The 14,318-nt window shown below is 35.5% G+C and overlaps 1 long non-coding RNA gene across 1 annotated transcript in view; it reads right to left on the reverse strand.

Annotated features, from left to right (window-relative positions):
- Window positions 1-2,267, reverse strand: part of LOC137636759 (uncharacterized) — a 9,687-nt gene extending 7,420 nt beyond the window's left edge. Inside the window, exons 1-2 of the long non-coding RNA XR_011043210.1 lie at window positions 2,175-2,267; window positions 1,725-1,862 (exon numbers count right to left, since the gene is read on the reverse strand). This is a non-coding gene — a long non-coding RNA (uncharacterized lncRNA). The remainder of the gene's footprint in view (window positions 1-1,724; window positions 1,863-2,174) is intronic.
- Between the last annotated feature and the right edge of the window lie 12,051 nt (window positions 2,268-14,318).

The following is a 14,318-nucleotide window of genomic DNA, read 5'->3' on the forward strand; positions in this document are numbered from 1 at the left end:
TGTGAAGTTGAATCCTATCAAAACCTGAAGTATGATTGTAAGTAAGTCAAGAACAGTGGCTCCTCACCAACCGGACTCAGCATTGATAGCGTTTTTTAACTTTGTATGCCTCTTTAAAATTTCAGGTGTGATTCTCGACAGCATATTTACTCATGAGAAACCCATTGGTTCACTGACTTCTTCGATTGCACTAAAAATTGGCTCATTGAGAAAGTATTTCAAGAATTTTTGGTGTTAAATCTATTCTGAAGAAGCGTTTTAATTCTACCCTTTTTTATCCATTGTTCTCTTGTCTGGTCTTCAGCTGTCGATTCTCATCTTAATGTATTGGACAGAAACTTATTGTCTATTAAATTTCTTATTTCTGATCTAGATATTAATCTCTGCCACCGTCGTTCAATTAGTTCATTATGGATGTTGCATAAGATTTCCTATAATTCTGACCATCCTTTACATTCAGATCTTCCAGGGCAGTTCCATCCTGTTCGTAATACTAGGTATGCATTTAATTCTAATAGTGAGGCCTTCTCCATCATGAGGATCAATTCTGCACAATACTAAACTACTTGTTCTCTAGTCCTGGGTAGTGCCATAACCTTTGTACCATGGCCTTCCACTGTCTTGGGTTACAGTTCTCTTGACTGATGGTAAACTTGGGTACGCTATTCTATTTAATTTCTCTTCCTCCTGTTTTGTTAAAGCCTTATAGTTTATAAGTTTATTTCAATGTTATTGTTCTTAGAATATTCTCTTTTTTTCCTTGTTTCGTTTCCTCACTGAGCTATTTTCCCTGTTGGAGCACATAGGCATATAGCATCCTGCTTTTCCAACTAAGTTTGTAGCTTAGCAAATAATAATAATAATAATAATAATAATAATAATAATAATAATGATGATAATAATAATGATAATGAGAATAATAATAATAAAATGATGAGAATAATGATGATAATAATAATGATAAAAGATAATAAAAATAGTAATAATAATAATAATAATAATAATAATAATAATAATATATATATATATATATATATATATATATATATATATATATATATATACATATATATATATATATATATATATATATATATATATATATATATATATATATATATATATATATATATATATATATATTGGACACATACCTCATGCCTGCTGTATAAGAAAGCCAATTCCATCAGACATTCAGTCCACCATTAAAGCAGTTATTCCTAGATCGTTCTTTCTGGTGAAATTAAGGAAGTTTTGAGAAATACCTAATCTTAAGGTTCGCAGTAACACATGACATGCTTCCCCCTCATACAGAATCTTTCTTCTGGAATGCTATTTTTACATCCGTTTTCCTTGTAAACTTTCTTCTTACAGAAGAGACTGAACATTCTTAGTATTCCTATTCAGTCACCATATTATTATTATTATTATTATTATTATTATTATTATTATTATTATTATTATTATTATTATTATTATTATTATTATTATTATTATTACTAGCTGAGATACAACGCTAGCTGGGAAATCAGGGAAAAATAGTCCTGAGAGGAACGGAAATAAACTGACACAAAAACTATAGCAACAGTGTCATGATAGGTAGGCCTTTCATATAATTACTTAAATTGCGGGGGAGGGGGGGGGGGGCAGCTTGTAGCGGATTAAGTTGTCTTTTCCATCTACAGTACATCATATTTGTAGAAAAAAAAGAGTAATCTACTCACGTATGCACCGCAGATGAGCGTTGGTGCTGGAGTTGACATTCCGGACGGAAGCTGCCTCTGTTTGGTGTTGCATCACGGTGACCATTGCAAACACGACCAGAAGAAGCCACTTTGTTATTGCCAAGAACTTCATTAGTCCTGAAATTGGCGGGAAACTGATAAATGCAGGAAATATGTGAAAGAAAAAGAATTAAACTAGTGGCAGTGATAATTCAATGAAAGAAACAGGTTCAAGTGGTTGACTGTTGATGAAAAACTTGTTTGGGGGATGTGCTAAGAAGTATAGAATGACAATATTTCAATTTGTATCGCAAGATGCTGTCTACGTTTCCTCAGAGATCTGTTGCCCAAACTAATGAATTCTCCTACATTAAGGAAATGTATTCAACAATAACAACACTAAATTCGTCATTCATGAGTTTACAAGTAACAGAACAAATGGAGACTCACCAAATAATTAGACAGGGATACTTGAAAGGACACTAAGCGTAGAGAGTAGACGTAGATCCCGAAAGGACAGAAGCAAACTGAGGCTTATCTACATATCACTCGTTATCTTGTAGTTGCGTCATTGTGCTGATAAGGATTTTTAATAAATTCCAATTTTTCTCTTCGTGAATTTAAACCCCCAGATGAAAATAAATCCATTTTCATTAAAATATATTTTGCTTTTTTTTTTTTTTTTCTTTTCATGGAAAATAATCTATCCCTCAAGATAAGTATTATTCACAAGTGTATGTGATTAAATTGGTACAATGAGAGATATGCACATCAACTTCCATTTGAAGATAACAGTGAAAAGAATGTGTTACAAATTTGCAATCTTACTTGATAACTTCACATGATTACTTTGTAGTTGAGTTTTTAGGCTTATTACTGTTCTGATTCCGGATAAAATGGGAGGGTTTTACGTAGGAGAAGGAAATAATAAAAGAAATGAATCAATCAAGCATTTGTCATTTGTGTTTCGAACCATAAAAACAAATCAATTTATGGAAAATTAACACACTATAATATATATATATATATATATATATATATATATATATATATATATATATACACATATATATACATATATATGATCATAATAATAATAATAATAATAATAATAATAATAATAATAATAATAATAATAATAATAATAATAATAATAATAAAATTAATAATAATGAATTCTGTTCGGGAATAGCAAATGGAGTAAAGGGTTATGTTTTATGACAAACTGAGTCATCCTAATCTTCCTCGTATGAATGTGATCAGGAAAAGAATCCGGGTGGAATTTATAAGCTCATTCTGATAAAGAACATTACTTGCTTGAAGAAAATATTTGCCGTTGAAGTACAACTATTTAATGTTTCAATTTTGGATGTTTCCTTTAAGAAAAGGTGAATCTAGTAATAGTAAAACTCACATGATGGTTACTGTCTTATTCTACAACACTAAACACACAACATACTCATGTTTTAATAGCAGATTTTTACCAACAAACTATTATGTGCTCCCCAGACAAAACAAGATTTTTTTTTTCGTAATAACGAACACTGGTATTAGTATGAAACTTTACAATAATGTTTTACTCTCTCTCTCTCTCTCTCTCTCTCTCTCTCTCTCTCTCTCTCTCTCTCTCTCTCTCTCTCTCTCTCTCTCTCTCTCTTTTTTTTGGTACAATCAATGTCCGGTAGAAAAGCTCAATTTTTATTTATGACTAGGGTAGCTATTTTCAAGTTCCCAATAAAGAAATTTTTATGGCCAACATGATTTTTTAGCCTAAATAAAACATGATTATTGAGTAATTGAAATATCTGATGCTATATATATATATATATATATATATATATATATATATATATATATATATATATATTTATATATATAAATATATATATATATATATATATATATATATATATATATATATATATATATATATATATATATACATATATATATGTATATATATATATATATATATATATATATATACACATCAATAACACTCGTGATTTCAATCAATGTTGCTATCAACCGCAATGGCATTTAGTACCAAATTCTATCTTGGGAACATATATCCACTGGAATTCATTTTATGGTAACAGTTTCTGGCCGGGCAGAGATTCGAACCCCTGCCTATTCAGCCGAAAACCATGCCTGCGAGGACTCTACCAACTGAGCCATCAAGAGAGACATAAGTTCATGACAAATCACCGTACATATTCCTGTGCAATTCGGGAATCTGTTCATAGACTTGAAATAAACCCATCGCCACCATGATAGCTGAATTGTGAGTTTGAGCAGATTCCCAAATTCGCAGGAATATGTATGGAGACTTGTCATAAACTTATATCTCTCTTGATGACTCAGTTAGTTGAATCCTCGCAGGCATGGTTTCCGTCTGAATAGGCAGGGGTTCGAATCTCCACCCAGCCAGAAGCTGTTACCATAAAATGAATTCCAGTGGATATATAGTCCCAAGATAGAATTAGGTATTAATGCCATTGTGCGTGATATTTACATTGATTGAAATTACGAGTGTTAGTGATATATATATATATATATATATTATATATATATATATGTATATATATATATATTTATGAGTGCATATATATGGTATAATTTATCTATTCATATATATGTATCTAATTATATGTGAAGCTTCCAGAAATATTTAATGAGAATGATGCTCCACATTTATTTTTAAGTCTTGAAATAAATTTGAGCTATTGGAAAACCATTTAAACAAAGTTAATTCAAATCTTTCCTTTCATTTGATTTATCAAATGTATAAGTCTTTAGGGAAATTATTGTTAACAGATGTGATAGATACACTTAGCCGTTTTCTTTCCGTTACTGTTGGTCTTGCAATAAATTAGTTTAACATTGATTAAATACAAAGTAATACTTGAAACTGTGGTTTAAATCCCCATAGAATATCTTGATTATATGTCTTGAGGTCAGGCAGATGAAAACTAGGATCTTCACTAAAAGTGGGCCCAAACCAGGCGGCGTTTCTAGGCCCTTCGCAGAGTGTATAGGGCACAACCAGACGTATAAGACGTATCATGGCGAGTGGCCCCCGTAGGACAGCTGAACAGCAGGATGATTTGGTCCTCATGAACTGTTCGCACCATCATCCGAGAGAGAGAGAGAGAGAGAGAGAGAGAGAGAGAGAGAGAGAGAGAGAGAGAGAGAGAGAGAGAGAGAGTCTATACCTTTACTCGGCTGCTAATCTACCCTGATGAACTTCATTCTCTCCATGGTACGTGGCAATCTGACAGGCAGCAGGGATATCTAAACCACCCCGTCTGGGGATATGTTAGACCGTAGATCCGCTAAGACCTTAAATACACGCTTTCTAAAGCAAGAAGAGGACGGCTACAGCTACAGCTTCAGTATAGGGGGAGAGGATAGGTGGGGGAGAGGAGGGGGGAATTCAGGGTTATTGAAAATAAATCAAGATTTAATAAAAAATGGTTTCTACAGTCTTACCAACATTACCAACATTATGTAGGTTAAGAAGTATATGAACTATTAAAGTACCTTGTTAATATTTTTAACCCTTCAGTTGGCGCCATCTCAGATTCAAATGTAAAAAAAAACAATGTAGACCTGATTAACAAATTGAATAATGTACAGATTAAGAGTACTTCCAGAATTGTTAGCTTTTAAGTAGTTTCACTATTCACTAAAGTACTTATTTATGGTGTGTTGGAATTTCTATTGATACCTTAGATAATAGGCACTTGAATTTACCCTTTTCCAACATTACCTCAATCGAATTAATCAAGCTCTGTATAAAATAATTACAAATTTTAATTCAATGAAAAATTTTATGTACAAACTTTTGGTGTGGCCTTAGGAGACCCCTTATCTAAACTACTTAGCAATTTATTTATGAATTTTTAAAAGCAAAATATTATATAACATCATGCATAATAATGTATAATGGTTTCGTAACATTGACGACATACCGTATGTGTATGGGCAGGAAATGAAAACTTAGACCACTTTTTTATAGATCAAAATGTTTGGTAACGTCAACAGATTTTATCATGGAGTTGAAAAACAATTATATCTTACCTCTTTTAGACTGTCGTATACGCAGGTGTAATAATAGACTTGTGTCTAGTGTATATAGAAATCCAACGAATATTTTCGCATATTCAAATGAAAGTGACAAAGTTATGAAATAAGTTTTTACGTCTATGTTTCTTATGAGCATTGGGAGTTTGCAGCCATGAAAACATTGATGAGGAAATGAATGAGATTGGGACTACAGGTAAGTCATTGTAGTACCAATAAATAATATTAGATGATGCACTAAGAACAATTACAAGAAAAAGTCTGTCATCGGTAATGACAACAGGGAAAACTATAATACACAAAACCTACTTGCATTATCATATAGTCATTCGTATAAAGAAAATTCACAACGGTTGAAAAATTTCAATGCTAATGCAACATTTAAGAGTAGAAATATTATAAAAATAGCCCTTAAAAAGAATTCTCCTGACATTACCAAGCGATGTGTATATCGTATTCCATGCAATTCATGTGGAAAATTCTATATTGGTCAAACTGCTAAAACTCTTGAAAAGAGAATTGAGCAACATAAGGAAAGTCTCAGAGGTGCTCATGATGACAATACAATGTTTGTCCATGTTAGAGATAGGAATCACACTATCAAATGGTTTTGTGAAATTAATCTCTATAACTAAGATATCATTCACTTGTAGGTACAATTATTGTATAAAATGTGCATGAATGTTTTGCTACTACAAATCGCCATGTTATATATTGTTATGACCCTTATCGGGTCGTGGTGCAAGTTCTTATTGCATGATAAGACAGGTCAGTGATATAAGTAATATCCAACATAACCATTGGTCAGTGGTAACGAAAACACTTGGGAAAACTTAACAATATTATTAACAACAGTTTTTAGAAAAGCCAACCTTGTGACTACCTAACAATTTAAAAACTTATAATTAACAATTAACAGCTAACATTTAACAACTAATAATTAGCGATTAACACTTGAATAATTAATGACAAAATTCACCACACTCTCCACGAGAGAGAGTCAAATATTTAAATGAGTAAACACACAGTTGATAATTGATGAAATTCCTCGACTGGAAACACCACAATCTCAACTAGAGAGAGTCAAAGAAAAAACTTAAAAACTAAAAACACTAAATGCATAAATATTCTCACACTCTTTGAGGCTGGAGAAAAACACCCACAGTTCCAAATAAGGTAACAGCTCCACTGGCACTCTGCTACTGTAGGGAGTACATCTCCGTAGGACTCCTCACCAAAAGCAGGGAAATATACCCCCAATCCAAAAAAAGGTTAATAAAGGATCCTACCTGGGCACTGTCTCCCTACTTGACACCAACGAGTTCCAAAGCTCCTGCAACTGACCATGTCGAGGATGCGTCGACGAGGGGGTGTCTCACCCAAGTCCACCTCAAAGCCGGGATCTCTGCGTCGGCCTTGCGGACTGCAGAAGAGAACATGCAGGAACTGCAAAATACCGCAGGTGGCAGAAATACACCTGCTAAAAGACGTTGAAAGTTGGTGGTGCAATCCTCGTAAAAGCCCCCCAAGCCAGTTGCTGATGTATGTCTTGGAAACCTTGAGCTTAGACTGTTCACTCTAACAAACGAGTTCCTCACTGGTAAACTCCGGCGTCTCTTCCTACCAAGAAATTGGAAAACACAGAAAAGAAAAAAGCCTTAAACTAGACACTTATAAATCATTAAATGAGCGTGGAGGAGGTGAAAGTAGCACTTCAACAGAAAAAATCTAAATTTAAAATTACAGCCTTATGAATTAAAGTTTTATACTAATTTTACAAATTTATACAAATAAAAGCAGAAACAAGGGTGATAAAAATCAAATAAAAAATTATGTTAATACATAATACCTTCCTCCCCGAAGAAAAAAAAATTAAATAAAAATTATAATTTATTTTATATATAAATAGAAATGTACCTGTGAAGTAAGAACAATAAGTAATACATAATAAACCTAACACCAAACACAAAGTACCCCTATAAAATACTAACAAGAGCTTTATATAGCTTATTATTATTTTAAAGATCTAATACTACCGTACTTCGTCAAAAATCTCCAACTTTATGGAAGCAGACCTAACTAAACCTAAATAAACTTACCAGTACGCCCACAGACTTACACCTTAACCTACAATACACCAGCATCATAGTCCAAAAAGACTTATATATTATTATACAATCAGAGGTCTTAGTATATCGGAACAAATAAAAAATTAATTTAGGGGAACCTTTATAAAACACTAGAGTGTATACCACTCAAAGAAAAACTCCTAAACTTTATGTACAAAGCTATTATTTAAACAGAACTACATCCTAAAATTTTTTTTTCATGCAACCTCAAATGGAGAAACAAGCAAGGCGGCGTATGAGAAGGATCAAGCTAGTACACTAAATTCTATAAAAGGTATCAGGAATTTTGTTATCAGTCCCTTTAACATGTTTTATAAACAAATTGAATTCCTGCAGAAAAAGGGCCCAGCACAAAATCATCTGGTTCGCTCCCTTCATCCGCTCGATGAAAACCAGAGGATTCTGATCCGTCCATATCTCAATTGGGAAAGAAAAATTTGTCACATACGGCTTGAAATTGTTAAGAGCTTGGACAAAAGAGAGAGCTTCCTTTTCTATAGTGGAGTAACGTTTTTCAGCCGCCAGAAGCTTTTCACTATAGTAAGACACAGGATGAACACCGTCCTCCTTTCCATGAAAAAGGACACCTCCAATGCCAACGTCACTGGCATCTACTGCTATAATAAAAGGCTTCTGAAAATCTGTGGAAGTCAAAATGGGGTTAGTAATTAATACTGATTTAAGTTTATTAAAAGGTTCTTCACACTGATCCGACCACCACAACTTTTTTCCTTTTTCTAATAAACTAATAAGAGGCTGATCAGGATCAGAGTAATTACGCACAAATCTGCGGTAATAACCCGTCATACTTAGCACTCTTCTTACCTCTCTAACATTACCAGGCCATTTCAAATGTATAATGGCCTCGAGATTAGCTTGTTTCGGAGCCACTGACCTAAACCAACCTTATGACCCAAATAAACCTGGGCCTGACCCAATTCACACTTAGACAAATTAACAACTAACCCTTCAGACGTAAGGGCTACAAAAACCATACGTAACCTTAACATGTGAGTATCCCAGTCATCATTATATACTATCGAGTCATCAATATAAATTTCCACTCCTTTCAAACCACAAATTACCCTATTCATGAGCCTTTGAAAAGTACATGCGGCATTTTTCATTCCAAACGGCATAACCTTACACTCATATAGGCCAAATGGAGTGACAAAGGCGGATATTTCACGAGCTCCTTCGGACATTGGAACCTGCCAATAACCCTTTAAAAGATTCAACTTTGAAATAAATTAGCCAGAAACAATCCAATCCAGACAATCATCAATACGAGGAAGAGGAAAAGAATCATTTTTCATATGGGCGTTCACTTTATGGTAGTTCACACATATGCGAAACATACCGTCTGCTTTCTTTACCAGTACAATAGGAGAACTCCATGGACTTACTGATGGTTAAATAAGGTTATGTTTCAATATATACTCTATCTCTTTACTGACCAAATCCCACTTTACTGGGTTGAGCCAATAAGGACTCGGCTTCACAGGGGAAGCATCATCTACATAAACGTCATGACTTAAAATATTTGTCCTACCTGGAGCATCCTGAAAAAGATCTGAAAAGGAATAAATTAAATTAAGTACACCTTCCCGTTTGCTAACATCTCAATGATCTAACCTACTTTTTAACATCTCCAAATTTTGCATATATTCACCCAATGCATCCGAAGGAAACTGACACCCTAAGCACAGTCCTCGGGAGACACATCCAATTCCACAGACACAGGCTCGGACACTATCGCTAATGGATCACCTTGCTTACCAATATAAGGTTTCAGACGATTTTCATGAAATATTCTACATTTATGGCTTGAACTGGGAATTTCAATTTCATAGTTAACCTCTGACAGTATCCTCAAAACTTTCCAAGGGCCCTTATATCTTGGTTCGAGGAAACTATATGGGTCAATACTCAGCACAAAAACCAACTCCCAGATTCAAATGACCATACCTTTACCTTTTTGTCAAAGTTGTTTTTCATTACTGACCGTTCCAAATTTTCCCAGGCAAACTTCCAGGCACTAACCCTTCTTCCCTTCAAGTCTTCCCAAACCCTTTTACATTTATTTCCTCCTTCCGGTTGGACTTGAGCATTTCAAAAACAATTTCCAATGGTCCACGGACCATGTGCCTGAATACCAACTCGAAAGGAGCTACACCATTGTAAGAGTTAGGGTGATTCCTGATAGCAAAGAGGACCAAAGGGGGGACTTTGTCCCAGTCACTATCATGATCATAACAATGTTTCTTCAGGACAGACTTGAGGGTTTGGTTGAACCTTTCCACCACACCTTGACTCTCTGGGTGATAATGTACACTAGTAACACGCTGAATGGCCAGTTCAGCACACTTACTCCTAAATACCTTACTCATGAAATTCGTCCCACAGTCAGTCTGAATTACACAAGGGAGACCATACATGGAGAAGAAATTAATTCATTTTTCAAAGACAACTTTGGAAGTAATACCACTCATAGGTATAGCTTCAGGAAAGTGAGAGGCTCTATCTATGATAGTTAGTAAATATACGTAACCTGTATTAGTTTTGGGTAAGGGACTTACCACATCAATTACTAACTCAGAAAAAGGATCACCTATAACGGGTATGGGATGCAATGGGGCTTTAAGAATCCCCTGATTTGGTTTACCCATAACCTGACAAGTCTCACACTCTCTGATAAACTGCTTCACACTCAATATAATTCCAGGCCACCAAAAATACCTAGCCAGGCTATGAAAAGTTTTTAACACACCCAAATGATCTGAAAAAAAAAATTAGTATGAGCTAACTCCAAAACCGAATTTCTAAATTGAGAATGTACCACAATCTGTTCTACCCTTTACAACTCCAAACTTAGGTTTAGTCAGATCCTCAACATCGCCCAAATCAAAATCAAACTCCCCCTTTTGACCTTTAATAACACCAGCTCAGTCCCAATCAAGTTTCATATTAACTTCTTCATTACAACTACTCTCTACTGGTCCAGGCCTGAAAACATCTAACTTTAAACTACTTAACATCAAGTCATCATCGCTATCCACATCAAGTAAATTAGCAGCTTTTGCTGCGGAGTGCGTCATAACAGCCACGGGACTAGCATTTACTGATAATATAGGGAACAGCTCCCATACTTCACTATCCAGCATATCATTTCCCGGGATACCATCAATACCCAGAACAGGTAGACTATCCACCACAGCCAACTCAGTGACACGATCATATCCTGGAAAAGACATGTGGACATTAATCAAAGGAGCTGACACAACTGAATCCGGAAAACCTCCCAACAATAAAAAATTTCCAGTATAGTTTTCAAAACCATTTAGAACCATATTCAGGACTAATGACCTGGCAGAACCAGTGACGCTAAAAAAAATCACCTAGGTAATGCGAGAGTAAAAAATCAACTTTCCAGGCCAAACATATTTGTCGTACTTGAGTCATGATTGGGGATTAGAAACATTAGGCTTACTACTATTTACTCAACTACTATCTACTACAGGTCTGTCTACAAGACTACAGCTACTAACCTCTGACTTATCACTAACCTTTGCTACAGTACCTTGATTATTTCGCTCTAGGTACATCCTACGAGCATTACACTGGTTTTGGAAATGCCCGGGCTTGTTGCTCCAAAAACAGCTTCCTTTACGGCCTGAGCTTCTATTCCTATTGAACCTTTTATCTCCCCCACCTGGGAAGTCTTTATTAGCAAAAATTTTAGAGGGAGTAGGACCTCCTTGAACTCTATTCACATTCCTATCACTTGAAAAAGAAGTTAAGTTAATATTACCACTTTTGGGGACATGGGGAGTCGACGAGGAGGTTTCCCCTCTTCTACCACTATTAGGGAAACTGGATGTTTGATTATTTAAAGTTTTATAATTAAAACTACCGCTACCTGATCGATGAGTCAATACAAACCCATCTGCTAACTGAGCGGCACTACTCAATTTCACACTTTTTACCTCCTCCAGGTGAACTCTCAACTCCCTGCTACAGGCCTTCTTGAACTTCTCAAGGAGCAACAGTTCACTTAACGCAGTGAAAGTGCCAATCTGACGACTTTTCAGCCAGTTGTCGAACTGTTCCTCCTTGACTAGGGCAAACTCCACGAAAGACTGCGCAGGGTGTTTTGTTTAGTTGTGAAACCAGAGGTGGTAGTCCTCAGAGACTAAGTCATAAGATTTTAAAATTAAAGCTTTCACCTTTTGGTAATCCCGAGCTACTCCCTCCTCCAAGGCATTATACACCCCGCATTGCCTTGCCCACTAACCTACACTGAATTAACATGGTCCACATTTCTGCGGGCCAAGAAAATCGGGAGGCCATACGCTCAAATGCCTTGAAGAACTCAAGAACACCCTTTTTGTCAAACACCAGCACCAATTTTAGTGCAGCACCTATAATAAACCTATCCTGGAAGTCATTTTTTGGGGAACTTATCAAATTGGCCCCCTGCAACTTTGCCATCTCTATATTTATTCTCACCACATCCAACTCATGACGCCTTACCTGCTCGTTCTCCTCGAACTCCATTTCTTTCAACTCTATGCGTTTACAAATTAGGTTGTATTCCTTCTCCTCCTTGGAATCACCCAACGCATTAACAGGGGCCTACGATTTTACAGGTACAGAATCAGGGGAGGGGCCAAAAACGGATTTAAAGACACATTACCTGGAACCTGGGGAAAATTTGCTGGACCCTCGTATATGGTACCTACTACAGGAGGGTCCTTAAACAGAGTTAGGCCAGCCCTCATACTTACTTTGTCCTCTTCAAACCCCTCACTCGAACTCTCCTCACTATCACCTATTACCTTACTCTCACTCCCTGAATGTTCGCTTTAGCTAACTCCTGTTTTAATTTATCCGTAACTAAAACTAACATCCACCGTCTTCCGCAGAACACCCAAGCACTTATCACACTCAATTAGCTGTTTCTTACTTAGCAGGGGCAAATACTTAAGGTAATCAGCTGACCCAAAAAACTCGGCTGCATCAAAAACAAATCCCTCCATTTTGTAAAACAGAAAAAAAAAATTCAGGGGAGAAAGGCAATACTAAAACAAAAAAAAATAAATATTGAAGAGTCCACCTGAGAGCTGCTCCGCCGACCAAAATACCGGATACTCTAAGCTCTCTATCCTGTCACGGTAGCCAAATATGTTACGACCCTTGTCGGCCCGTGGTGCAAGTTCTTATTGCACGATAAGAGAGGTCAGTGATGAAAGTAATATCTGACATAAACATTGGTCAGTGGTAAAGAAAACACTTGGGAAAACTTAACAATATTTATCAACAAAATTTTTTAGAAAAGCCAACCTTGTGACTACCTAACAATTTAACAACTTATAATTGACAATTAACAGATAAAACTTAACAGCTAATGAATAACAATTAATACTTAAATAATTATCGAAAAAATTCACCACACTCTCCATGAGAGAGAGTCAAATATTTAAATGGGTAAACACACAGTTGATAATTAATAAAATCCCCCGACTGGAAACACCACAATCTCAACTGGAGAGATTCAAAGAAAAACTTAAAAACTAAACAAAACACTAAATGCATAAATATTCTCACACTCTTTGAGGCTGGAGAAAAACACCCACAGTTCCAAATAAGGTAGCACCTCCACTGGCACTCTGCTACTGTAGGGAGTACATCTCCGTAGGACTCCTCACCAAAAGCAGGGAAATATAGCCCCAATCCAAAAAAAAGGTTAATAAAGGATCCTACCTGGGCACTGTCTCCCTACTTGACACCAACGACCTCCAAGGCTCCTGCAGCTGACCATGTCGAGGATGCGTCGACGGGGGTGTCTCTCCCGACACCACCTCAAAGCCGGGATCTCTGCATATGGCCTTCAGACTGCAGAAGAGAACATGCAGGAACTGTAAAACACTACATGTGGCAGAAATGCACCTGCTAAAAGACATTGAAAGTTGGTGTTGCAATCCTTGTAAAAGCCCCCCAAGCCAGCTGCTGAAGTATGTCTTGGAAACCTTGAGCTAAGACTGTTCACTTCAACAAACGAGTTCCTCACTGGTAAACTCCCGTCTCTCTTCCAACCAAGGACTTGGAAAACACAGAAAAGAAACAAAGCGTTAAACTAGATACATATAAATCATTAAATGAGCAGGGAAGAGGTGACCAACAGAAAAAAACTTTAAATTCACAATTAAAGCCATATAAATTAGAGTTTCATACTAATTTTACATAAAACAAATAAATGCAGAAACAAAGCTGATAAAAATCAAATAAAAAATTACGTTAATACAATATACATATATATATATATAATATATATATATATATATATATATATATATATATATATATATATATATATATA

Source organism: Palaemon carinicauda, unplaced genomic scaffold (assembly GCF_036898095.1).
Source record: "Palaemon carinicauda isolate YSFRI2023 unplaced genomic scaffold, ASM3689809v2 scaffold380, whole genome shotgun sequence".
NCBI lineage: Eukaryota > Metazoa > Arthropoda > Malacostraca > Decapoda > Palaemonidae > Palaemon > Palaemon carinicauda.